Here is a 26,936-nt window from a genome sequence, read left to right as displayed (position 1 = left end):
ATCTGTGTTCACTCTCCATCTCATTGTAATATTGGCTAACTGTACCTCCCTGTTACTATATTTGCCTTTCTCAACCACAGTGTACTATCTCTACTGTCCAGAAAGAGGGGAAATCTGAAAAAAGCCCACTTCCTGGAAGACCTTTGATTTCAAGAACAAGCAGATGGAGATGGAAATCTAGATGTGAACTGTGATGGTAATTGTAGCAAAGTGCTAAGTTTCATTATGCAGAATCCTGCACAGAATTTACAAGTCTCTATAGATCAAATGGTTTTATAGGAGCTGTACACATTTTTCCTCTAACAAATAAAGAAGTAACCATTCCGCATCTCCTTTTCCTCAGGGAAAAAAAAAAAATTCTTCCCTCAGCTGCATAGGTGACCTCAAAGCCAACAACACAAATAGTACCATAAGGTACCATTTGACCAGTATAGGTCAAATAGTACCATAAGGTCTCAATTGCATAGTCATCTCCCAGCTGAAGAACTAGTTTAATTTATCCAATAAACAAAAGTAAGTAATAAATTTTTAAATTATACTTAGAGATTGTGTATTCTTAGAGATTATGTATGTAATAATTTTTTAAATGTACTACAATGACTGACCTTATTTATTCAAGAAAGAAACAAAACAACTGGCACACTTCATAGCTAAAAAAAGTATCAGGTTCCAGCAGTTTTGCAAAAATGTTAGAGAATTCTGGTGTAGTCAATTTTTTATAAGGTGGTAAAAAATGTGCTTCTGTTCTTGTTATGATTTACTCTGCCCTCCTGCTGTTGTCTCCTCTTATACATTTATCTCATCTCTTCTTTATGGCTTATCTCAAGCTATTTAGAGTGTCCTACTCCTCCTGTATCACCACTGTCAGCTCTTGTACAGTCTTCAATTATTACATTATTTTAAAAAGTCTGAAACATTTTAACAAGAATTTAGGTTTTCCTGTTTAATTATTTATCTAAGATAAATGCAAAAATAATGCAAGACATTCTTCAAGAATACAAAAACTTTCTATGCATTATAGTTCTTATTTGGAGTTTCTCTTAAGTACAATTGTCCTTAAGAAGCCCTTTTTACTTCTATGTAAGTGACTTAAAAGTAACTAGAGATATGATTCCTAAGTCAGCAATGAATGAATGATTGACAAACATATGGAAGTTCAAAATTGGGAGGCTGTTTTGATCTGTTTCAGGCGGGAGCAAGCATGCTGGATGGTGAACACACTTGCTAAAGGGGTTTCAGTATTACAACATCAGATTTCAGTCTTCCTGAAAACAAATTTGTCATTTGGATATTAAAAAACCCCAACCAAACAAAAAATCCCAGCAGTTCATAAAAGAAGCAAGGACAAAAAAAAAAAAAAGTACAAAAATTTATTAAAAAAATGAAACTTAGAAAAACACCTGATGTGCTGGTTTTTACTGAGGTTGAGTTAATTTTCTTCACAGTAGCTTATATGGGATCCCATTGTGCTGGACACAATCTTGATATTACAGAGGTGTTTTTGTTATTTCTGAGCAGAGCTTACACAGAACCAAGGCCTTTTCTGCCCCTCACACCATTCCACCAGCAGGGAGACTGGGGGAGCATGAGAACTTGGGGGAGGGACACAGCCTGGACAGCTGACCCCAAATGACACAAGGGATATTCCAGATCACATTGGTGTCATGCTGAGTATGAAAAGCTGGAGAAAATGAGGGGGAAGGGGGGGACATTTGGCATGATGCTGTCTGTCTTGCCAAGTGACTGATACACGTAACAGGGCCCTGATGCCCTGGGAATGGCTGTCTTGCCAAGTGACTGATACACGTAACAGGGCCCTGATGCCCTGGGAATGGCTGTCTTGCCAAGTGACTGATACACGTAACAGGGCCCTGATGCCCTGGGAATGGCTGAACACCTGCCTGCCCATGGAAATGGTAGCGCATGGCTTTTCACTCATTTATTAAACTGGCTTTAGAAGTGGAAAAACCTGTGAGTTGATCTACTGTTCTGATTCTGATCCTGCTCATGGGGGAGTAAGCGAGCAGCTGCGTAGCGCTTGGTTGCTGTCTGGGGTTAAACCATGATATCTGATCAATTGCCTCATTATTTATTAAAGGTCCCAGCTGATCTCAGTGCAATATTTACCTTGAGTTGAACAGGGCCGTTTTTCTCATGAAAGTCATGCGCAAAATTTAACACTTATAAAATTTGAGAGTAGGAAATCTAGATCCATTGAATCTAATAAGCTATGACCTCATACTTTTGTAGCTAACCTTTTTTGTACATTTGTAGCTCTGCACAAAAATAGGCCTTCTCTTGCCCAGGGAAGCCTCAACTAACTTAAAAAAATCCCCAACCAACCAACAACCAACCAACCAAACAAACCCCCCCCCCAAAAAAACCCCAAAAAACCAAAAAAACAAAAACAAAAATGAATGAACAAATGAACAAAAATATATAAATTTTTGGATTAATCAGACTCTTGTAACAGAAAACAACATTATGATAAACTGCATTATTCTTTATCATAACATGGTGAAAACTACTGTATCCTTTGGGGAACTATGGGAACTATGCACAGACCTACAATACAAAAAAGGACAGGCTTTCTGCAGTACAATAATGGAACATATCCTAATTTACTTCATCTTTATCTTAATAAAGATCTTCCCTAACTGTTTTCAGTTACAAAAACACCCACACGTTCAGAAACAAGCACCTCTGGAGATACATACAAACACATTAGCATGTGACAGCCATACAGCATCTTCCATCCAAGCCCCTCATTACTGATGCCCATGTGAAACAGACAATTTAGTTACTCCCATCTACTTGATGCATTCAAAATCCAAGATCATCTGAGTGATGGGAGAGGATCCAGAAACCCTGACAACCAGTTGTGGAAGTTAATCAAAAGACATTCTTCTCTAAAATCAGTTATTCTTTATGTAGTTTCTCACATTCTTTATATGTCAAGTAACATTTTTTTTTCATTTCAAAAATAAAGAAATATTTTAAAAATATAGAAAACATAAGTGGAAAAGAAATGTTTACATTTCGGGGTTTTAACCCATAAATTTAAGTTTAAAGTGTTTTTTCAACATTTTTCTCAAACAAAAGCAAAACTAGTTTTTATCTAATTACACCACAGCTATTCAAAAGAAAAAAAAAAACCTTTCAAACATAAAAATATACATTTTATTGTTGGTTAAAAAAAAAAAAACAGAAACAAAACACACAAAAAACCCCCCAAAACTTGTTAGTTTAAATTTTAAATTACTCAAAGATGTAATATTATACTGACAGGCCTAATGGCACACTGTGATGGCAGAAGAGTATAATACATCTTCAGCGTCACTAATTTAAAACAGTTAAACTGGTTTATTTTATTTTCCTTGAATCTTTTTTGTCTAATTTGTAAAATCCTGTACAGAGACAATGTAAGGGATAGAAGAAAGAAAAGGCTGCTCTAGCTTTAGACTGCAAAGCATAACACATATTTTTATTTAGAAAACAGGTTTCCATATTCAGACATTGCAAAAGGCCCCATATAAACCAAATTTAAAAAAAAAAAAAAAAAAAAAAGCAGGACAAAACTTTATATACACAAAAGGCAAAACCAACTTTTTTTAAGAACTGTCTTATGAAATGTCTTTCACAAAACTTGCTGCAATCATCCTCAAATCACCACTATGAGCCCTAACATGTCAAAATATGCAACCTCATGAAAAAATGTGTGTGTGTCCTTGATGGGGGCTGCTTGGCATAACCCACCTCATTCTCACACAGTTTAATGTAGGACATGCGCCAGTAAGATGTACATCACCGGCAAACCTAGAGAATTTCCACACCAAAGTATTTCTTGAGCAACTTAGATACAATCACTCATCTTTTCAGCTGGGAGGGGAGTTTCATAAACTGGAAAGGTATTGACTTTTAATGGATCTCATTTTCCTCATTAACTTCAGGTTTTCAGTTTGTTGGACACACCTTTTAGAAATCTGAGGTTTTATCTGGCATTGCCACTAGCTGCAAAACATCTTTAAAAGCTGTCTTATTGTTACACTTACTAATTGTATTTGGAACAATTAAGTTTTATACTTTAGGGATAGTAGATTTATGATAAAAAAATTGATGTATTGGGCAAGTTTTACAGTTATATGTCCTTATTACATAAATATAGTGTAGTAATTGTCCCTTCCATCTAAAATACTACCAAATTTTTGCAGCCCATACTAAAGATTATTTTCTTGAAGTCTGGACTATATTATTTGCTGTTAAAACTTCACTTTTACAAACAGTCACAGTGGTTATCACATAACAGTACACATAAATATTCAGTTATGCCTCTAGAATGGATAGAATTAAAAGTAAATTCTTCCTCCCTTCAGCTAAATCTTCCAGGCTTAGAATAGATTTATATATTTCATTTGTTTCTTTTTAAGTAGACTATTCACTTGAAAACATTTAAGGAAAAAAAGTCACGCAATGATGACTTGATATATCTAAACCTTTTTCTCTATTCAGAGAATTCATGCTTGACAGCATTAGTGAAGCCTCTCAACAAAAACAAGCAAACTTCAATCTTTGGGCTGAATTAATGGTGACTATTATTGGTTTCCAAACACATTAAAGGACATGATGATATTTTAATACAGCAGGAGCTGAAGTAAGCCTTCCCAAAGTTGTTTTCACTGAGTAACATTGCACTTGACCTTTTGTGTCCTATTATATAAAACCTTTATTTGTATTCCTTCAAATTTTACAGGTTTTTTTTTCTTTTTCACATTGTTAAAGAGTTATTAAAATACTTTTAAAGTGAAATTGAGAATTTATCCTTTATGATGATTAAAAATACAGACATTCTTAAAGCACACATATACATATGCAAGGAGTCATATTTCTGCCTTCTAGTATAGTGATTTAGGAAGTGCCCTCAAGAAGTAGAGAATATTTTTTTATTATGCAGAAACTTGCACTGCATATCCAATTGTATAAGTAATTTCTTTTGAATTGACATTTCATTATGAAATCCTTATTTTTCAAGAGTTCCAAAAATATTTAAAATTATAATTTCAAATCATTGAAATGGATGTTTCAGTGTTGGACATTGAACATCACTGTTGGACTACACAATCTATTCATTAAGCAGGGAAGTTCAGAAAAAAAAACAGGGCATCAAATTCCATGTGAACTGGAAGAAACAGCTTTCTGTACAACACTCTCAGAATTCTGAAAGATCCTGACATCCTGTCATGTGCAATATTAAGAACTGGTAACAGGTTATGTAGTAGCTGGATCTATGTAGAAGATACCTACTGTCATTTGTTTACATCTCTAAGCCATCATAATTCAGTTAATGTCAACAAATATATATCCAATATCAAACACCTAACAAAATCGACTTTCTTATATTTGCATAATGGATATTTTCACTATTGAAAGCATTTTGTAATATATTATAGTCCAAAAATGTGATAATCATCTGAAACAGTTGTTTAAGAAGGAAAAGGGCAACTACTGAAATACAGAACTTACATGACTGAGCTTACACAAGTCAAACACTTCTGAACATATTTTAAGTTTTGATACAGAGAGTATTCAAGAATGACAAGAGTAAAAGGTTGTCAGAGATATTTAAAAGAAACAAATTTCCAGCACACACAGAGCTTCATGTATCTGTATAGATGTTCTTCACTCCTTTCTCCTTCAATCTATCTGTACATATATATATATATATATATATATACACATATATATACATATACATATACATATATATATATATATATATATATATGTATATGTATATGTATATGTATATGTATATGTATATATATATATATAATTTGTGCCTTGACTGATGTGGAAAGGAATAGGAAAATAGTTCTCATTATTATATAACAGTTTGAACTGAAGAACAGCTCCCAAGACTCCTTTGGACTAACATTGTTTTAGGCATTATACTGCAAGCTGCGCAATGTCTCTGAAAGATTTTGCACATTCTTAGCGATAGATTATACACCTTTCCTTGAAATCATGACAGAAATTATTTTCTTTCCCTAGTATCAAGTTTATTATATTCAAATTATTACACCATTTTCCATCCTCACTCATTACTCTTTGGCTACACAGACTGCTGTGTCTCCAAATAAATACCTGGGTAAAGTGAGCTGTAATACCTGGGTTCAGCAAGCCAAGTAAGAAAGGGTGTGCACAGTGACCTAAGACCTCTGCTACAGTTGGATTAGATCAATTTGTGTCCAGCTTCCATTTTGGGTTTCATGTTAGATGGCTGCTTCTTCTGCTGCACTCTAAATATAACACGTCTGGTATCAAAACAAAATGAGGTGTAGCATTCTAGAAATACACAAAATAGTAGACCTTAAAGATGTATGCATTTATCCAGTTATGCAAAGACAAGAAGAAGTGCCTTGAAACACAAAATACATAAAAATATTTTTTATATTGGATGGACTGCAAGCGTCAAAAATTAAGCAGTGTTAGATGGGAGTTTAACACATGCCCAACAAGGACAGTTGTTTTACAATCCAAACCTCCTTTTCTAGTTACCTCCCTTGATGAATAAGTTGATAAAATTATCCTTAAAAACTAAGAATCAGCCTAATGGAAACCCTACAGAGTCAAGGAATGTGTTTCTTGGATTATCATACCATAAACTCATCTAAATTCATTTTCCCATTCTGACAGACCAATGAAGGGCTGATGGTGTGAGGTTTGAGGTACTGCTAAAAGAGTAGAGCTCTCATTTGATTGCAGAGAGGGATAGGGCATAATTACAATTGAGACATTGCAAAAGTTTTCCCATCAGTAAAAGAAAACCAAATCCATAAAGAGCACACAAACAAAAATCTCACATCTCCTGATGATTCCTGGATATTCAATGAGCTTCAAAAACAGTATACTGCATTGTACTTCCAGTACTCTCAAAGTGGAGCACCATTATCTTCAAGTAAATGTGAATTTGTTTTCATTAAATTTCTACAATTATTTTATATGGTATAATAAAACCACATAAAAAACAACTAATATTTTCTCCAGAAAATTTCAAGAATAAATAAAGGAAGCAATACACTACCTAGAGACCACAATGGATACCAAATACCTCAGCACTTCTTTAATTTGATAAGAAGTATTAACAGGATGTACACAATTTACTGGGGAGTTCTGGAAGAGAACAACACATGCAGAAGAAGTTCTTTTTCACTAGCAGGAGATTGCTAGGGCTTCCAAAACAGTTCTGTACTGTTACAGAATAGTATTTGGTCTTTAATGGGAAAAATAAATTTATATTGAGTCTTCTCTTTTCCTTCCTGTGAAAAGGCAGAAAGGTGGCCAGTAGGGAAAAAGGGTTGGGAGAAGACAAATCATTCAGAGACAAACAAGTACAATCCAGGGGTGAAGTTCATGTTTTCTGACCACCTCTAATTAGAACAACATGTCTTTGAAGACATTTCTTTCTTCCTAGAACTAAACCCTTGGAAAGGGACGTCATTTTTGTGCTGGAGTGATATTACAGCCTTTTGGCCTTATTGGCAGCAAAACTTAAACTAAAATCTAACTCCCAGTAATGATATCTTAATTTTGGAGCTGTGCCCTACCTCACATGGTAAATTAATTGTTCAGTGTGCAATTATAGAAGGCAGGGTCTTGGATTTCAAAGGATTCACATTCCTGGAAAATAATTTGGTCTTATTTCAAATGTGAAAAATTGATAGAATTATAATTTTGTTGCTTTTCTTCCTAGGTATAATAACAAAAAATATTGGATTCTTCCAGCATGATAAAGACTACATTTCTCTCATCTCTTCTTTCATTCTATTGCTGCTGCTTACAATGAAAATAACTATAATGAAATGGTGCCTAGAAACTTGAGGATGCACAAACAACTGCAATCACTTTGTTACAAGTAAAGTTTTTTTACAACTTTCCTTTGTTCAAGTCGATGAACTTACTTACTATGGAACATAAGATGCAGAGGAATGAACCATGCAGAAGAGTAAAAATATGACAAAATAAATGGAGAAATTTGTTTTTCATAAATTACAAAGATGACAGGCATGCTTTACCTCAGAAGAGTGCTAGTTTGCTAGTTTCATATCATTGGAAAATACTTCATAACTGTTTTAAAAATAGGCAACTAAGTATATGTAAAATGTTATGTCTGTTGCTGCTTAAGAGAGAAAGATTTTCCATCAGATAAATATGACCACTAACAGTAAAGACGAAAATCACATGTTTGAGCAGAATAATTGGGTAGGAGATTATTTTTTTCCATTTTGCCATATGCATTAATATGGTCTTAAAAATATACCAATAAAACAAGTAAATGTATTGCTTTATTCTCTAAGGTAGCGTATGCCAGCTAAGTCACAGAAAACACCTCACAGATAAAATAGAAACCAAAGACAGTCTTGCAATTAAGCATTAAATTAGCTGTCATGGTAAGAAAGTAGAGATAACAGTGAGAAAGACTCTAACATTGACAAATTGTCCTTAAGATATTTGCTGACAAGCTTCAACAGCAAAAAGTCTCTATGGTTCATGTAAAAATGTCATCTGTATTTGTGCAGTCCCACCTGTGATTTATCTGTATGGGGGTAAAGTCAGCCCAAGGGTTTGATTTTTTTTTTGTTTTGTTTTGGGGTTCTGTTCTGTTTTTAAAGGGTTTTCAGTTGAGCTTAAAGGGTTTTTGGTTGGAGAGGGGGAGAAGGTGTTAGGAGTGCTGGTTATCAAATACCATTAACCTCACAACAGGTTTTTTAGTATTTGCATGTATATCTAAGGACATATACATATTTAATGACCTATATCTTTTTCCCTCCAATACACAGAAAATTGCTTCTTTGAGAAGTTCTGCTACTCATTGATGTAAGTTCCACATGGTAAAATAACTCTTAGGTCAAAGCTTAATTCAGTTATGTAAAGCAAATTAAAAAAATAAGAACTGCAGTCTTTCCAAATGAATGAATAACAAGAGCAGAATGGATTCTGCCATCTAGAGAAAAGTATAAAATTCTATCTGTCTTCAAACTTATACATTACATACAAAGAATAATTTATGCAACTTAATAATTTACAGCATAATAATGATTTGTAAAACTGAATCATTGATGAAAGAATGCTAGTCTTTAAAGGAATACTAAATGAGAACATTCACTCCTGCACACAGCAATTTTACCTTATTTACAGAATTAATACTAGAATCAAACTTTCCTCTTAGAACAGTAATTACCTCAGGAGAAGGCTCTTCTCAATAAATAAGTGGCTATAGCTGCCTGTAAAATAATGTCTGCTTACACAACAAAATATATAATACGCAATCTTTGTTTTCTTTTTCCCACTCCCCAGTGTTCACCTCCTTCCATTGTTACCATTGATGTTTCTCGTTCAGATTGGCTCTTTACACTTCACTCCATGCATTCAGACAGCCCCTAATGAAAGTATAATTTACCCTACTTTAGAAAAATAAGTTTTCTTATATATTACTTGTGATTCAGTTCACCACAAGATTGTATGCTTCAGAAGCAGCAGAATATAAAAATTTCCTTGGGAGCATTGGCAAAATGTATATGTTGGCATATATGGTCACGGCACCACGAACTTTATCTTTGATAAACAGACAGAAAAGTAGAAAACATGTCCTGTTCTGGAATCACCATTCCTGAGAGCATTCAAAAAATATGTGTACATGGCACTTGGGGATATGGTTTATTGGTTAACAAGACTGTGCTGGGCTAATGGTTGGACTTAATAATCATAGAGGTCTTTTCCAACCTCAACAAATCTATGGTATTATGCTTCAAAACTAATTTACTGGTTTGGAAATTTCTCTTAGGTCTTGCTATGTATTTATTTATATGGATGAGGAATTAGTAACGCAATCATGAGCTCATGCATCTCCCCATATCCAAGGAATAATAAGACATAAACAAGCAAAAAACTTTCAGAAGTGTGTTTCCTCCATCCCGTCCATTCTGTTTGGTTTTGTTTGTTCATTTGAGACAAAAAAACCAAAGGGAAACAAATGCAATATTCACAAATTTCCCAACACTGTCAAGTCACAAAAAATTAAATAAAGGATGTATCCACGATGGTGTATCTTCTGCATATGCAAGCTTTCTTGATCCCAGCTGTCTGGGTTCACAAGGTACTTGCGAACTACATTAAAGTGAATATGCATTGACAATTTTTTATGGGATTTTTCAGGAAAGTATCTATGTGCTAATGAAAAGATAAATGAGGGAGTGTGGTAGAATCTGATTAAAACAATACATAAATGTAAAACTACGTACTGAATCTTTAATAAGGTTGTAGCAGAAAAGGTGTCTGATGTCAGGGATGTGATAATTAAGGCATTTAGTTAAAAAAAAATTCATTAGGTAGATGGAAACAAACAAAGAATATTTACTGCCCTTCCCACATGCTATCACATGGTGTCCAATCCTAGCAACTGAAAAATAAACCAGATTGCTGAATTTTATTTTATGACAACACTGAAGTTTAATTTTACCCTCTCACCCTTCTTATTGAGCAAAGATAGTTCAACTAAAGAAAATATATGAAAAATTATCCTCATTTATGAAAACTTACATTTATAGTTAACTGCAAAAGGAATTCTAAAATATTTTATATTTATGTAACTCCTCAATTTCTGCTTTTAAATAAATACAATAATTTCATCTTCAATACAGCTGGATGAGGATGTTAGCTCCAAATGACTTCTGATTTGATATTTTTGTCTCCCAGAGTGAAAATCCTTGGCAACTAGGCCAGTGGAACAGAAACTATTGTTCAGCTCCCCAGTAAATTATTTGAGCATCCAGAGAGTACACAACATAGCCCACTAAAAATCAGGCTGCTTTGAAAACTGACATCAACCAGGCTCCAAAAGGAAGAAGAATCTTTCAGAGAGCTATCACTTGGAGTGACTTGTCCTTCACCATTTCTATTACCCAGCTCCTACCTGGGATTGAAGAACTGAGTAGGAATGAAACAGAATTAACACTTGAAAGAATAGCTGATATAGTCCTTATTTCATCATAAACATCATCCCAAAACTGTAGACGTGAAAACAAATCTCCCCAAAACTATACTTTCACATGCATTTTTTCGCCTAAATATTTTCCCACAAAGGATTCTTGACTGAAACAACCAGTTACAGCCAACCCCTAAAAGCCTTCCTTTGTGCTCTCACAAATCATTTCCCCCTGAACCATGCATCCCTGAGTGCATCAAGCCCAGGGAAGCAGTACCACACATCAGCCTATTACATCATGTAAACATAAGAAAGTTAATGATTAAACAGCATGCCCTCTAACAATGCAATTACATGAAAGAGTAGAATAAGCATAATATTTTCTCTGCCTGAATGATTTATAATTGGAAGCAAAAGAAAGGAAAACTTCATTTTATAACCATTATTTGGTAGTTTACAGAAATGTCGCTCTACACTGGCAAAATTGATCTGCAATTTTCTATGAAAAGACATCTTTCCAAGTGGTTCTGAGCAAGGTAATAATACACAGTATAATGAGGAACAAATGATTTCATGTAGTTCTGGAGGGGCAAGCACTCTTATCCCGCTCCCTAAATCAGTTACACCATTCAAAGTATATTAAAACCAAAACGATACAAGCACCCTTTTAGCTGCTGGTTTCATCATGGAAATGGAGGGTATACTAGAAGATATTGGTGAATATTAACACATCGACCTGTTACACAGTTTAAAAAAAAAAAGTGTAATACTTAAGAGAACACACACTGTGAGCATCATGTCTCAACTCCACCACAAAAATTCAAAAGTAAAAGGAACTAACCAATACTGAATACATTTGCAGATTTCACAGTATTATAGAATCATAGAAAGGCTTGGGTTGAAAGGGATCTTAAAGATTGTCTTGTTCCAACCCCGCTGCCATGGGCAGGGATGCCACTAGATCAGGTAGCTCAGGGTAGCATCTCAGCTGGGTGGAATAATTTGGTTTAGAAACAAAAAAAGAAAATGAAGACACAAGGGGTACAGACAGCTGATGGCATTGTCTGCTTTGATACATTTACTTAGAGTCTTAGTTAGTAACTAACCATTTACATACAGAAATAGATTATGGATGTTCTTGGGAAAGATAATAAACTGAAGTTGCACAGAAAACCATTTGGTAAAGCACAGACTTTACAATTCTAAAATTTTATAAGCTATATTAAAACCCTGTTCTTAAAATTAGCACATCAAAATCTGCTCAAGCTGACCAACCAGAACATAGATAAGGAAAGTAAGCATTACAAATTCTGAGACCTGAATCTGACATATTACAACTATTCTGTCAATTCAGTCACAACCAGGCTTTTTATTTGAGCAATCTTTATAATCTACTCACAATAATGTCTATAATTTTCTAAACATCATTTCCAACATATAAATGAAGACCCACAGTCAGATGAATTTCCAGATGGCTGGTAATCACCCAAAACAGAGAGGTGTGACTGATAGACCAGAGGTTTATCCAGCCCAGGCTAGAGAACTGGGCTGACAGGAACCAAATGAAGTTCAATAAAAGTTCAACAAGACATTCACCTGGAGAAGAACCCTATATACCAGCATAAGCTTGGAGACATCTAACTGGAAAGTAGCTTGGAAGGAAGGACCTGAAGATGTTTTTAGACATACAAATTGAGCAAGAGCTAGCAATATGTCCTTTTGGCAAAACAGGCCAGTGGTATCCTGGGCTGCATCAGGAAGAATGTTGTTCCTAGGATGAGGAAGTTGATGCTTCACCTCTACTCTGCATTGGTGAGGTTGCACCTGGAGTACTGTGTCCACTTTATAGAATCATACAATGTTCGGTGTTACAAGGGACTTCCAGGGTCTCCCAGCACAGCAAGGACATCAACAAACTGGAAAGAATCAAATTAAGGTTCAAAGATGACAAAGGGACCGGAACATCTCACTTACCACAAAGATAAGCTGAATGGACTTCCCATGGTCTTAACTTCAAATGTTAACTGGTACTGAAAGAAGCAGCAAAGATATGCTACAGGACTTTCAAATTCAGAATCATCATCTTGGAAGAAGCAGAGGACTTCTGCTCTGAGATGCCAAGACTAAAATTCTCCAGGGACATCAAAGCTATCAAACACTCACCAGAGATCTTTTTCCAACCACCCTGTCTTTTAGTGGCCAGTCAGCCTTCTACTCAGTTTATACGGGATAGTCTCCTCACTCAATAGAAATGTTAGGTGTCTTGTTTCTTCATTACTTACACACACCCATACTCCCTCATAAAAAATTTGGAAGGGGTTTGAGCAACATGTAGTGATTATGCCTAGTAACTCTGCAGACATAAGACTACTGGAAAGCATATTATGCTGAAAAGCATAATAAATATCCTAATATTTAGGAGTAAAATAAGCATTAACTACATTTTAAATATGTGTAATAGATGTTCATGCAATTGCAGATATTTACATCTTGGTTATGTACACAAAACTTGTAATAAATAATGTACCAGATAATCTTCAAATGTAGCATAAGCTGCCAAAAAATGGAAAAAAAAAAAACCCCACTGGTATTGATCTTGTTTCTAACTACAAGTGACTTGCTATTTGGTCAAAATAGCTTGTCTTGTCTAAAAACACATCAGGTATTCCAGATGCAGACAGCAAGACTGAGTTGATATATTTTGAGGATACATTCTTATTAGAGTCCTTAATCTTGAGAAAAGGTGCTGTCATTTTGCAATCTATGACTAGCCAAGAACTTCCATGTCTGCAGCAGAAAGAATATTCTCCTAGTGCCTCCTAGAGAGTTGTCTAGATTCATTGTTTTCACACTTCATCCTTTCCCTTTAAGATTTGAAACATGAAAAAAAAAAAACAAACAAACCATCATGGTATGCAACTTACATACGTAATTTGACATGTTCTTAATAGATACAATCAGTTATGTCCCTAAAGTTGCTTGTTAAACAAAGCCACCAGGTCATCAGGCTCCTAATACTTCTTTCCCTAAGAGATTCCTTCAAAATTCAGGACACACTTAGGCAAATTACTCTGTTCTAATATCAAAAATTTCTGTAATCCAAAGCTACAATGAAAATCAGAATTTATGAGCGCTCTTTTTTTATTTTTCCCCTCAGGGGGTAGCCATATAACTATGGCATTCGCGTGTGGTCTTTGATCACAGGATAACAGAAACTGCATACTGTGCTAAGAAAATGCATCAGAAAGAACTAGTGTGCTGTTTCCTCCAGCTCTTTGATCATTTTGATAGATTTCAGAATATTAAAGAAAAGTGTTTGGAAAAACTCATTGCTAACTCCAAATACATTTAAATGACTTCATTAGCCAAATAATGACTATTTAAGAAAACACATTAAAAACACGAACAGCAGCAAACAAGAAAAAAAGATTCTGTCAAATCCCAAAACCTATAAGAAACTTAGGAAAGACAAAAGAAAATTCCTGTTTGCTTGGGTCTTGGGGTGTCTTTTCTTTTTGGTGTTGTGTTGTCAGGTTTTTTGTCTTTTTTAACTCGGACTATGATTTAATACATTTATCACCTAAGAGTATTGCAATTCATTATTTCTGTTCATGGTTAAATTTAATGAATAAAAAATACTGCTATACTGGAAGAAACAAGATTTAACACTATATTATAAAATAGTAATCCTTAAGAATTTCTTTTAAGAATTGTTGTTCTTTACAAGTTTTCTTTACTTGAAATGGAATGACAAAGAGAAACCAAGGTCATATATGTTCCTTTCTTCAATGCCAGTATTGCAAGGATCCTATTTTTCACATACCCTGTCCTAAAACACATCAAGTTTTTTTTTATGAGGAACTTGCAATTAATTAATCCAAACAATTGTTTAATCTATTTGTACCTGTACTTTTAGACAACAGATTATTTTATCAGGGCCATACACACACACGCACACACATACACATACACACACACACACACACACACACACACACACACACACACACACACACACACACACAAAATATCACAAAAAGGTCTCACTGGATATGTATGCTTTAAACCCAGAAATACACACTGCTGCCATTTTTGAAAACAGCAACTTATTTCTAGGTATGTTCACAGTCAACATCTTCACATAATTTCATAAATATTTTATCAAAAACTCTTTTGCTATTACCTCTACCCGCCTGAGTGACTTCTGAGCTTTTTCTTTCCCAGTTTCTCGATTATGGATGAGCTCAAAGAAACAGATTGCTGTTCATGCTCTAGATAAGGTCCAGGTATGGTTCAAATGTTTACAAAATGCACACAATCTTGTAAAAGGCAGTATTTTCTTTTGTGTAGTATCTTTACGTTTCCTAAAGGAAACTTTAGGTTACTTCTTTCTGAGACATACTGTACAGCAGTTACAGCAGCTGTATTTTAGATGCTACTGGAGAAACTACCTGTTCTAATATTTCTCATATTCAAATTAACACTTAAAGAATTTAAACTATTTATTTGAGATCCATTGGAGCCTTTGTATTGAAGCACTGCACCTTTTATTTCACTGACCTGAAACATGAAAAATCCTAATTTTACATGAGTTAAGAATATCTTCTTACATAGAAGTCTACCTAAGTGAATGTCTTATAAAACAGTTTAGTTTTATGGGTTCACAGCTCTACTCATACTGACTAAAGCAACTGATTACTAATACGCAATTGTTCTCTAATTTATTAGCATTTATAACTTTCCTGTTTGTATCTCACAACAGGATTGGGAAGTCAGTGAAACAACCATAAAAAAAAAAAATTATATATATATATATATATATATATATATATATATATAACCTTAGGTGGGTTTTGTCGGGCACACAGGACGAGGGAAGAGACAGAGAATTTTGACTCCATGTTTCAGAAAGTTGGTTTATTATATTATGATATATATTACATTAAAAATGCAAAAATAAAAACTATACTAAAAGAATAGAGAGAAAGGAATCATCAGAAGGCAAGACAATTCTTTCTAGCAAAAGAATTTTCATAAAATATTATAACTACAGATTGACATTTTGTTCTGATTACAGGGCATTGTATTTCCTCTACTCTATGTCACCCCAAAACTGCATGTTCAAACACCATAGCCTTTGATTACTTATTTGCTTTCTAGACACCTTTACGAGGTGTCAGCTGGCATTCCTGGGTTTGGTGTTTCTCTTTCCAGCAATAGAAAAACCTGCTCCCTTGCCTCATGCCAAGAGTGTAGGACAAGTTTTGGTATTTCTTGTCTAAGTAAATTTGGTGTTGGATAAAATAGAAATTAACCCAGACTCCTACGTAAAATTCTACAGTGTAAATGTTGAATTGCTTAATGTTGTGGAGAAGTAATCTACTGTTGCCACAGTACTTCTTCTCTTAACTCCCCTAGGAAGATCTTTTGCAATAGAATCAAGTTAAACTTCAGTTTAGTTTTAATATCAGTGCCTATAACATTTACCACCAAATTTGGAACTTATTGATGTCTGGATGTTGGAAAAACAAAGAAAAGATGATTGTCTTTTACTAAAGGTTTTTACATCCCTAATTACATTTATTCAATTACTTTTAATAGAGGAAACAAATTCTCTTTTTAACTAACAAAAAAAAATGCTTTAGAACTTTCAATTATAGAGCTTGTGCACTGCAATAATAAAGATTTAGACTCCTAAATTAGGCATTTTGTGACACCATAACTCATTTCTTTATTAATAAATTACTACATCTTGATGACATGAAATTTCACAACCTTTTCTTGCCATCATAATTTCACAACCTTTTCTTGCCATCATAGGAAACAATAGATTTGGCTTAAGATGGCCCAGACAGACAGAAGACTAAGAGATAGAAAAAATGAAAATTGAAGGTGGCAAAGAAGGAAAAAATAGGATCAGGAAGAGGAAGGAATAAAAACAGTGTGGGGGATAAAGAAATGAGGCTATGCTCATTTGTGATCTTCATTCTTATACATTACCTTGTAAACTTTTGTTTATTTATTTTATAGAAATATGTAGATTGGATCAATTTGCTCCATCTATTACATGTTAAGTAATCCGGTGTGAACATCAAGTTTGTTTGATTCATGTTTTTTGGGGGGGGTTGTTTGTTTGTTTGTTTGTGTTTGTTTTGGTTTGGTTTTGAGATTTTTTTTTTTTTTTTGGCACAACATGCAGGTTTCATGGAAAGTTTTGCTGTAGTTAGCATAAATTCAAGAGGAGTAAAGCAGTAGAAACACTTCAGCAAACAGCCACTCACCAAATACCCAGGATATTGACACAGCTGATAGAACTGGTGTTGTCTCAAGCCAAAATTAGAATAGGACAGGAGCCAAATAATAATTTTGAGCTAACATAGTCCCAATAATCCAACACTTTACCTTTCCTCCCTGAAAAACATGAGAAGTTGTATCATCCTAATAGTTTGCACAATATCTGGAAATTCACATAACTTCTGTAAAGTGGAAGAAAAATTTTCAGTCTTGAAATGTTTTTATTCCTCAAGACCAACTCAATCAAGCACACCTAAGAGATGCAAATAGACTTTGAAAGTAAAGCCGTATATTTATCCCTAGTTCTCTTTACTATCATGTCTGCTGGCATTCACTACGTCTTTCTTAATGCATAGTTTATCAAAGACAACCAAATTTAGGAAAAAAAAATTCAAACTACTTTCACCGGTAGACACTGACTTTGAGCAGTCCACAGGCTTTGAGGGGTGTAAATGATAGTATCATTTAACTTCATTTTCCAGAGTAAGAGCAGATTGATAGTATTACAACTCAAAACTGGAAAATTCTACATTACCAAATTTTTTCTTCGTATTAAATACTTTATCTTTTCTGCCATGCTTAATATGTGGGGTGTTGCAAAAATGAAACCTTTCCCGATCATCACTGAAAACCCTGGCTCATCTGCTTTTTTTAGTCATAAATAATGAGCCAGTTTGCATGATTAATACAGGAAGAAAACTTTGTACAAGCTGCATAGTTTAATTGAAGCATAAATCATGCAGCTGGTTATAACTTAGAACTATTATAATAATAAATGATTATATTTTCTCTACTTGCTTTGCATGCTTAATACAAAACTAAATTAATGCTCATCTGGTAGCCACTACATAACGGTGGTTGTAATCAGCTGCCAAGATGCTGTTAATCTAGCTGACAGGTGGTTCAGAAAGTTGAAGTACCTATGCTTTTTAGAAATAATTATTAGTGAAAATCCACAGACAATTTCATGTTCAGTGAATAATTTCAAATCTGTGGTTAATTCTAAACATGAAGGTACTCCTACTGTTTCAGCATTGACTCAGACACACAAATAACTCCCTCCCTCCATTTGCTTAGAACTGTTATTTAATGATTTGGCAAAAAAACCCCAATGGCATAGTCTTGAAATTCAGTTTTTGGAATCAACTATATTTAATTCCGATCTCTATTCTTAATCCAAAAACTATCACAAGGTATGTTTCAAAATAGACCCTACTTTCTGACATTTTAATGGGGCTTTTTTAGCAATTAAAGGGGAAAAAAACCCAAAACAACAAAACCAAACCATAAACAAACCCATACCATATTGCCTGCTCTGGGAATCATTAAAGGAGAAAATTCTTGAAATTCACCCACTGTAGTGCCTAGTCACTTAGTAACTTTTTTTTCTAAATGCAGGAATCTCATACAGAGGAAAAATCTCTACCTTTGCAGAATGAAAATTTTCCATCCTAGCACAGATAAGCTTCCATAACCATGCAAAAATCTATCTTATAAAAATGTTAAGAATAATTTTTACATGCTACATTCACACTTTACATAGGAATTACATTCATGCTACTAAAAACATTCAAACCATTACATTCATTACTAAAAACCCCAAACCAAGAATTTTTCTTCTCCAAAGCATTTAAAATTTTCGTACGTGCTTATTAGTGTGTGCTTGCTGGTGCTACTTTATTGTCTGTAAGACTCCTGCAGCCAATCTTCCAAGTTTATTTTTTGCCTCCATCAAAGTAACACCAAAGATCTTGGACAGGAAAAACCTGAGAATTTTAGGAGAATCCCCCAACTTTTCCTCTTTTAAGAGGACAGGTAGGTGAAGTAATGACTGTGGTGTGTTGACCTTGGCTAGACATCAAGTGCCCAACAAGGCACTCCACCTCTCACCTCCTCAGCAGGACATTGTGTGGGAAATGGGAGAAATTCCTAACATCTTGTCCACTATCTGGACGACTGGTGAAGACAGTGCTGGTGCTGTGCCAGACTACTCAGCAGAAGCCAAAACAGTGGCATTCATCAAAAAATTTCTAGCTATTAATACATAGCATTGTGAGGGATTCCCATATACCTTTGTCAGTAACAATACACAATTGAATTTAAAGTTCCAAGTCCTATTTAAATGGCACAGGAAGAAATTCAAAATTCTACAACTACTAAAAGAAAGAAACACACTACATTAATTTTGAGGACTTACTCTCCTTTCTTAAGACTCAAGTTAGGCTGGAATGCAAAAGTTAAGTAAGACCAATTCAAACTTAAACACCATGACTTAATAATTCCATTAACACCTATCTTGATCAGCTATGCAATATTTTACATGATTTCTGCAAAGCTCATTCCTCAGTTTTTGTCCAGTGCTCATAAAAAATTAGCTGAGAAAGATTGCGTGGCTACCCCTACTTTCTAGCATTTTGATTAAGGTACTTCAGACAAAAATCTGTTCCTTTAAATAGAGCATCCTTTAATTCAAGAAGCATTAAGAAATTCCAAGAGTTCACCTTAGGATGCCTTGCAAGGATACTGCTGCTAGCTAGAACTAAGTTGTCAAATAATGTTCTGCGTATACTCTTCCTTTCAAGGAAAAGAAAATAAAAATAAGGCCCCCAAACCTTAAAAATCTAGAGTATATTTACTTCACCACAGGAATCTTACTAAGTCAGAGATGAAAAAGGCTTTCCTTCCAATGTTTTTAGCATCAAACACAAGCTTCATAGTGACATTTCTTACATTTCTGTCAAGGGTAAGAGCTTCTGTTGCTATGCCTTTTACAGGATCACCATTCGCAGGGTACTTGACCACAAGAAGCAAGCAAACCTTATAACTCTCCCTTGGAGACTTCTTTCCTCATAACCCTAATGCACATAAATCTTAAATAAAACAGACTTCATTGACCTTCTCAAGTCCTTTCTAACCTCATCTCCAGGTTATTATTACATGAGAAATGCTATTGAGTGAAAGAACCACCTAACTTAAGCTTAGTGATGCAAGACTACAAAAAAAAAAAAAAAAAAAATCCCCAGCAATAAAACCAAACGAACAAACAAACCAACAGAGTAGTTTTCCAAATCTTCTATGACTACAGTTTCTCTGATGAAGGTTTCTTTGGTGAACTAGGAGGACTTGATTCTACTGAATTTTATTCTTTCTTTATCAAAGTTTAAAAAAATAGTAACATGTAATTGCTAAAATAAACTAAGATTCAAGCATGTGACAAGTAACACTACACACAGGTCAAAAATATCTACTAAATGATAGCCCTACAATTGGATGGAACTAAAATCACTTGGTTAATGTCACATCCTTCAGATAGAAGGATTTTAATGTTGTTTAAAATCAACTTTCTAGATTATTATATCATTTAAATATGAGAGACATAAAGAAATATTTGATGATGGATTGCAATACTACTAGAAATGCTACAGACTTTTTTTATGTACTTATAATATAGAGCAAACAACCAAAGGGATGATTTAATACATGAAGTTATTATCATGACTAACTTATCAACTTCTAGAAACACTGGAATTGATGAATGTGGGAAGTTTCTAGAACATATTTCCAGAATGTATTACTTTCTACAACTACCTTCAGCTATAGGAGCAAGAAAACCTCGGACAATCACTTTCAACTTTCATCCAATTTAATTGAAACTTCCTCATGTCATATATCTATTGACTGAATAATATCGGCATGGTAATTACAGATTTTCAGCCTTCAATGTCAACTTTTCCACAACATTCTCTGGCATAATAACAATCACATATATATATATATATATATATATATATATATATATATATATATTTAACCATACTTTCTTCAAAAAAGCTAAAAGAATCCCTGCAAGTAATCCCTGCAAGTTTTTAAAAGTATCTGTGACTAGAACAAACTTATTTCCAGTTTATGTACATGGAATTGTCCACAGTGCATACTCAAGACCTAATTTATTGAGCTATGGATAAAATTTGTTGAACTTGCAAGTGAATGTTGCTTGTGTAAACCTTCATATAGAGTTTGTGTTCATTAACTTTTTCATTTATTATCACTTGATACATCCTTCCTAAGCATCATTCACAAGGTACATGTCAACATTTTCAAAGCACCACATTTTATCGACTTGCATATATATTACAGATAGGTAAAATTTCTCCAAATTAGCTATTGACCAAGTGTGATAGGTCTAGAATATCCCCTCAGAAAGTAACTAATTTGTTTTCACTATTTCCTGAGCCATGACATTTACTGTAAATTGTCCCAGTCTTTTTTGACACAGGTAGTCCAGATGAACTCCAGGGACACTGCATGTTATATTGTAACCCACCAAGTCTGTTAAATAGGGTTCAACAGAGTTCAGATTATATTCTAATCATCACAGCAATGTGAAACATGCATTAATTATGTCACACATCCAGTTGTATTGATTGTCTAATCACTTAACACTGTAAACCTGTGCCAAATGCATGTTAACAAATTATTGTCAAAAAGGTCAATCTTGTATAGCAAATTAGGTGCTGTTCCCTGTAAGTGGCACTACTTAACCAAATTCACTTGAATGGATATATATCTACAGGCTCCTGTATTAGGAAACTAAAGGGTCTAATTTTTACTGAGAGTTCCTAGAAGATGATGACTTGTGCAATCAGACAGCTTCTTTTAACAATTAAACTTGAACTTGGATGTTAACTTTTGGAATGCCGCTTTGAAACACCCTCGTTTACACGCACATCATGTTGGGCCTACTGAAATTTAGAGGTCATCCGGTAATGAAAAGAAATGGAATTTTAGAAATAGACTTTACTTTTTCAAAAGTTTATCAGTGCTCCCAGATCTTTTTCTAAGAATGCCAGCATTGGCAACAACCTCTTTTTTTCTTCTGTGTAACAAAGCCTGAATAATTTTCTGCCAAGTAAGGCTCTGCAAACACTGAATGGTGTTCCTAACTTCCAAGAAGAAAGAAAGGGAAACCAGAATTGCTCAAAAAATATTTGCAAAATATTAGCAAGATGTGGTAGAATTTACTAACATGAAACAGCTGCAGGGAGGTAGTAGGAGAAAAAAGGTTTCCCTTATACTACAGAGAAAAAGGAAACAATAACAAAAGTCAATACAATGCAAAAATTTTTCCTTATAAAAATTAAGTTTCTCTGAAGCATGCTACATACTATAATGCTGATTAATGGAAGCTCTGAAGCACTAAGGATGTATTTCAAAAACAAATTTCTACTGGAGGATAAAATCTGCATTCACTGATACAATAGTTTTTATAAAGTGTCTTCTAAAAGCATGTATTAAAAAAATAGGAATTATAATAATAATTCTACAGTTGTATTATACCTTTATGCAATTCATTTAAATATTAAAAGTCTTGATCAATACTACATGAAGAGAAATATAATTTCAAAAACATCATCTTTAGGATAAGAGACAAGGCTGTACCAAAACATTACCACTCCTAAACCCCATTTTGTTCTGAAGAATGGTGGCAGCAATATGTTGGAAATAAGGGTAGTTCAAGGTATCCTGGAAGAGCTTAACCTGATTAAAAGTACACAAAACCATCTTTTTCAAGTGCAGAAATCAATGTTTGCTTTTCAAGGAAAGAGTCTATTTCAGCATAAACCCAAATTTTGTGAAGCAGAATCTGTAACAGAAAATACATTTTTAATGGAATTGCAAATTGTATATTTCCAGAAATTTTTCCAGGTATTTAAATAGTTATTACTTGTATAATTAAAAGCATTCTTTGTTTTGTAATAAAAACTGCAAAAAACCCCAGTGTATTAATAAAAGAAAATAATGTAATAATTGTAATAACATTGCAAAGAAGGGCAAGAATAAATTTTACCCATAATTTGATTGTGTAAGTAAATTAAATTAGCATATAAAATGTACTTGCAGGCAGAGCAATTCTCTGCCAAAGAAACCAAGGTATTTGGTTGTTGGTTGGAGCAATTCTCCTATGAAGAAAGGCTGAGAGAAGTGGAAAAATTCAGTTTAGAAAAGATAAGGCCTCAACGAAACCTTATTGTGACCTTTCACTACCCATAAGTTGGGCTTATGATAAAGGCACAGACACATTTTATCAAGGACTGTCGGGACAGTACAAAAGGCAACAGTTCTAATCCATTTATATTGGAGATGAGGAAGAAAATCTTTTAGGATAAAAGTGGTGGTCACCTGGGGTGGGTTGCCCAGAGAAACTGTGTTCAAGACCAGGGTGGATGGGGCTTTGAGCTAACTGGTCTAGCAGATGTCCTTGCCCATGGTAGGGAGTTGGAACTTTTCAGGTCCATTCTCACTCAAATCATTCAACAATGCTATGACTTCTTGTAGTAAAGAAGTGATTTATTTGATTTGCACAGCTAAAGACTGAAAGAATATGAAAAATGAGCTTTCTTAAACAGAGTAATTTAAATAGATAGTCTTTTAATGAGTTCCCTATTAAGGAAGCATCAAGGGAATGTGTAACATATATAGGGTTACACACAGGACTTCAGGGTTTTTAAGATTTTTTTTTTCCTTCTTTAATAATAAACATGATTAATTTAAGAAAAAAAATTATAATCATTTCTCTAGACATATTCTGTGGCAATTGGTATGTGAATCACTGTTCTGTTTTTCCTGTTATATACACTCTAATTGATTTTTAAAAATTAGATTATAGCTTATAATAAGCAATAATCAAGCTAAAAGATTTTATTGCTATTTATGTCTGTGTTGGATTGACTGGCAGACCACCAGGCCCAACCCAACTACTTTCTTATTCTTACACCTCAGCAGAGGATGGGAGAAAATAAAATAAAAAAATCATGTGGTTCACAATGAAAACAGAAAGATCACCATAACACCCAAAATCAAGGAAAGTTGAGGAAAATTAATTTAATTTACTAGCAACTAAAAATAGGAAACGAAACAAAAACTAAACCACATTTTCTCCTCCTTCTCTCATTCCTTCCAACAAGCTGGCACAAGGACATTGGGAAAAACCTGGGTGATTGAAACTGGAAGGGACCTCCTGAGATCATTTGGTACAGCCCTGCTCTGCTCAGACAGGGACACCCATTGCTGGTTGCACAGGATAATGTCCAGGCAGCACTGAATATGTCCAGTGATTGATGCCACACAGCCTCCCTGGGAAACCTGCACTCACTCATCCTCGCAGTAAAAAGTGTTTCCTGATGTTCAGAGGAAACCTTCGGTGTTTTATATTGTGCACATTGCCTCTGGTCAGCACTGAAGAGAGAAGCAGTCTCCTCTGCCTTTGTAGCCTTGCTTCAGGTGTTTTATGCACACTGATGAGATCTCATGGAGTTTTCTTCATCCTCAACAGTCTCAGCCCTCTCAATCTTTCTTTGTAGGCAAGATGCTCCAGTCCTTTCATCAACCTTGTGACCCTTTCCAATTAGTTCATGTCCTTGCTCTTCTCGGGAGTGAACAAAGAACTCCAGGTGCAGTCCCCGCAGTGCTGAGTAGAGGGGAAAGACCACCTCCTTTAACCCAGGGACAGCGCTCCTCTTACTTCAGCCCAGGATGTACAAGTTACACATTCGGCATTTAAAGTGCATTTGTGAAAAAATAAAAAGCTAAAGGTCAACCTCTAGGTTTTTAGCAACCCATATGGATGAAGGCATATGTGCTTAATGTAGCATCTTATCCAGAGTAATGACAGAAGAATCATTGGGGCATGAAGCCGTAACCTCTAGACAGTTAATCACAATCATTAATCACTGCACCACATTCTTTTTTGTTTTCTGTCTTCCAAGATGGAAGTGCTGACAGAAACAGATTTCATTTTGTTTCAGTTTGTTTACTGCATACATTTCATTTCAGTTTGTTTACTGCATAAATTAAGTTCAATATACCATCGCACCTTGTTGGCGATGGGGGAAGAAAAGCTAAATAGTTGATTTTACTTAAAGATTTAATGTCTCACGAATCTGTTTCACAAGATAAAAGAGCATCTCAACTCAAGGTTGCTGGTTGACAGCCAGATTAGACCAGCTAGCACCCAAATTTATCATTATTCCACACTTCTCAAGTAAGACTGGTGATGAATATCCAGGTCATAACAGAAAGATGTTCTAGTTGACAAACACATTCTTTAACTTGCTTAGTATTCTTACAATCAGCAGCAGAGGACAAGGAAGAATAAAAATAGAAGCCTCAACATTCTCCTTGACAGGGGTGAACTGACTTTACAGAGACACTAAATTGTCATTAATCTTGCTATCCTGTTTTGTGAATAACAAAAGGTAACAACTGCATGCTATCTTTGCATGGCAAAAAAAAAACCAACCCAAACTCGCAACTTCTCATCTCTGCCAGTAATGTCCTAAACCAAAAATTTACTTTGAAAAAAGAAAAATTTGCATAATTCTAAGAGGTAAGAAGATCTGCCTTTGCATAAGTCATTAAGAAAAGATAATGCAATATTGTAATGATCATGCAGTTTAAAAAATACATTCCCTTTTAATTTAAATTTTAGAAGTTTTTATTTTGTGCAGCATGCAGAGGAATTTATAAAACAGGAGAAGGGGAGATTTATTTTCTTTTACAAATAATGAAGATCATTAATTGCATTACATGAATGGTGATAGCTGCAAGCTTCAGATGTGCTGTGAACACCTTCAGAAAAGGGCTGTGGCTTTGTGTGTGCAGGAATTATGTAGTGTGTTTATTGCTGGGTTTGTGTGGGGTGTTTCCCAGACAATGCACAGAGCTAAATAACCAAATAACCATCTAGATACATTTTATAAGCTAAGAAAATATGTTTGGGTAATGGCTTTGCCAAGAAGCATGTCTAAAGTCCACCAGTGTGCCTATGTTTCAGATGAACAAATGAATTTCCGGCCAAGCCTAGGAATCAGCAGTACTGGTCTTGTTAAGCAAAGAATGAAATACTGCAGTACCAGTTAGATCACTTTTCTTCCTCTCAAAATGTCACAAATATTTCATTCCCAAATTCCCCTTGTCTTGATAAAGCCTCACAGCACACTTTCTTAGTAGATCAACTTGGTCTGACTATTGTTTTCTTACTAAGCAGCATCCTTAAGACAATAGCTGAAGCAGGATTCAAAATAATTTTTCAAGATGAATTTAAGCATTGGTTCTTCTGTTGACAACTAGCTAGGAAGTAAAAACTCCTCTGTTTGGATGTTCAAAAGTGGGCCTAAAGCTTTTGCCTTTTATGAAAGTAAATTGCAGACACTCATCACTACTTCTTTAATATGGTTTAGTAGCCTTTTAGCACTGGACAGAACTTTTCTTCTCCCAGTACACAGTGGTCATTCATGAATTGGCTCAAGACACTGCAAGACTAAGATGACTGCAGCCTTCTTCTCTTTGTTAGAACTTTCTTAAAGGTCAACTATAAACAGAGGAAGGACAAAACACTTCTTGGATCAATAGTTTCTATGAAGTTCGAGCCATCATATAAATCTATAAAGATTTATACCTCTTAGTATCAAAAGCCATGCATTCATTATGACATCTTCAATATATTTAGCTTTTTGCAATGTTTATATGAGCTTTGAAGAGAGAATACAGTTTTGAAAACATGTTACATCTGTGTCTAATTTTTCACTAAATACTTAGAATAAAAATCAGATGATTTCTAACTGTTTCCTCCGGTTCCTTAATTGTTATTTCAATTCCTAAT

The 26,936-nt window shown here is 34.5% G+C and overlaps 1 protein-coding gene across 10 annotated transcripts in view; it reads right to left on the bottom strand.

The window, feature by feature from the left end:
• Positions 1–26,936, bottom strand: part of CDH18 (cadherin 18) — a 497,477-nt gene that overhangs the window by 448,783 nt on the left and 21,758 nt on the right. The window lies entirely within an intron of this gene.

This window comes from Motacilla alba, chromosome 2, assembly GCF_015832195.1.
Source record: "Motacilla alba alba isolate MOTALB_02 chromosome 2, Motacilla_alba_V1.0_pri, whole genome shotgun sequence".
Taxonomy (NCBI): Eukaryota; Metazoa; Chordata; class Aves; order Passeriformes; family Motacillidae; genus Motacilla; species Motacilla alba.
The sequence above is the reverse complement of the archived record's forward strand: the minus strand, read 5'-3'. Positions and strand labels throughout refer to the sequence as shown.